The following is a 2,590-nucleotide window of genomic DNA, read 5'->3' as shown; positions in this document are numbered from 1 at the left end:
CTGAGCGTGTTCTTCCTTTTGGGTTTTCTGCTTCCAGATATTTGCACGTTTTGTTATATATAGTATTTGGCCTTATCTTATCGAGCTGATCTTTGAAATTTTCTGTTCAGCTCTTGTACTTCCTCATTTCTTCCATTTGCTTTAGCATCTCTACACTGGAGAGCAAGTGTCAGTGTCTCTTCTGACATCCATTTTGACCTTTTCCTTCTTTCTTGTCTTCTTAATGACTTTGCTTTCTTCATGTATGATGTTCTTGCACTAAGCCCTCCTTAATACCTCCCTAAGTCTCCTTGAATAATCTGTATGTGTTTATGAAAAGAGTAGGGTAAAAGGGAAAAATTAGTAAAGCAATTATGTATGGCATTCCTTCCGGCATGAGGTTGTTGTGTGCCATCAAGTCAAGTCTGATACATAGGGACTTTTTCAAATAGGACTCTTGGTGTGGACCTGTAGAATAAGCACGAGACTGTTAACCTCAACATTGGTGGTTCAAACCCACCAGCTATTCCTTGGAAACATACACAGGGTCATTATGATTCAGAACTGACTCGATAGCACTTAATGACAACAACAATTGTCATAGCTATCTAGTGCTGCTGTAACAGAAATACCACAAGTCAAGGGCTTTTACAAACATGGATTTTTCTCACAGTTTTGATAACTACAAGGCCAAATTCAAGACGCTGCCTCTAGGGGAAGGCTTCCTTTCTGTCAGTTCTGGAGGATTGTCTTCATCTCGTAGATTATGCTTCTGGGCGGTCTTCATGTACCTTGTCACCAGTCTCCCCCAGGGACTCTGAGTCCATAGAACGGCTTCCACTCCCAGCTCTTCTTTCATGGTGTTAGGAGGTCTTGTGTGTTCGCTTCTCTCCCCGTTTATCTCTTGTAACATAATTGGTGATGTTGGCCACACTCAAGGGAAACTCCCCTTATCTCACATCAGGCCTGTGGCCTGATTGGCTGATCAGATCAGATCACATCATGGGGTAATTACATCATTATGTAACTGCCAAACCACTGGGCTCATGTCCCAGCCAAGTTGACACACAATTTTGGGAGATATTATGTGTTTCCCAAATTCAATCCATGACATCAATATATTTACCTTTTAGAATGTAAGCAGTTGTGTAAGCAAAACAATTTCCTATGTATCTTTTGTAACAGGCATTTGTGATTCATAAACTAGTATCTCCCTTGGTTTATCTCTTGCCTCTTTCAGGCATGTTAAAGGTGGTTAGAACACTGACTTCATACTAAACTCAGGTTCTTGGTGTCTTGTCAATATGAAAGACTGTTGTGAACACTTATCTCATTAGTTCCCAGGAGTTGGATTTGGAAAACTAGATGAGAAAGAACTGGATTATCTCCTGGTAAAGAACTCACCAGATTCTTTAATTCTTGGCAGTTCACAAGCTAGGGAACGTTTGGACGTTAGAGGAGAATCAGTCATTCTCTTTGGATTGGGAAAAATCATCCGTTGTCTCCCCTCCACTGAGCACTTGGGTTTCTTCCTTTCGGCCTCCCCGTGTTCTGACAGCCCCTGGTGACAGAACAGCCCCAAGGAATGTATGAAGGACCAAAGAGTGGATGAAGGAAAAGGGATCTCATAATCTCTGAGCATCTTCTGTGATCTGGACACGATATAAGATCTTTACTTTCTGTATCCTTTCTCATCTTTAAAACATCCTTCCAATTTTCCAGATAAGGAAACTAAAGCCCTCAGAAGTGAGTCATAAGAGTTGGAAGTAATGGAGCTGGAATGTGAAGTCTGGTACGATTGGATCCTGGTGTGCTATAGGGTAAGCACTAGACCAAAAGGTCAGTTTGAACTTCAGGTCAGCAGTTCAAATTCACCTGCTGTGCCTCAGAACGCTATACAGGGTTGCTGTGAGTCAGAACTGACTTGATGGCACTTTATAACAACAGCCGGATTCAAATCCATAGCTCCGCCGCATGATTTCCTATTCCTAGTAATAACAGAAGTCAGCCAACTGAGAAATATTCCAAATTTGGGACTCTGCTGGAGTAGAGCCTCAACTTTCCTGAGAGAACTGACAGAGTTGAGTTTGCAAGTCTAGTGAGCGAAGAAACAGCGTGGTCTCAGTGCCCTTACCAAGCTCCATCACATCCCATGAGAACCAGCTGCCCCTCGGTTTTGGGTGCTCCTGAATTGTATGTCATAGCTATAATTTGGCTTGTCCAAAAGTGAGTTCTCAATTGATTTTTTACTTAACAGGCCTCTCTTTGGATGAGCTAATCTACTTAAATGTTGTGACTCATATGGAGTCCTGGTGTGGCGCTTTAGGATAAGCACTCTACCTCAATGTCAGCTTGAATCACAAGGTCTGTGGTTCAAACTCACCAGCTGCTTCTCAGAAACCCTTTACAGGGTTACTATGGGTCGGAACTGACTCTAGGCACTTAACAACAACGTATACACTGAATACCACCAAATCTGGGTCTCCCACATGCCTTTATGTTAATTTTATTTTAACCAAACTGGCGTCTACTCCTACACATGTGTTTTTATTAGTTGCTGATGCTGTCCACTAGGTGTTCAAGCTAAAGGCTTAACACCTTATGCTCTAGA

This window comes from Chrysochloris asiatica, unplaced genomic scaffold (genome assembly GCF_000296735.1).
Source record: "Chrysochloris asiatica unplaced genomic scaffold, ChrAsi1.0 scaffold00013, whole genome shotgun sequence".
NCBI classification, from domain to species: Eukaryota; Metazoa; Chordata; class Mammalia; order Afrosoricida; family Chrysochloridae; genus Chrysochloris; species Chrysochloris asiatica.
Note: the sequence above shows the minus strand (reverse complement) of the source record.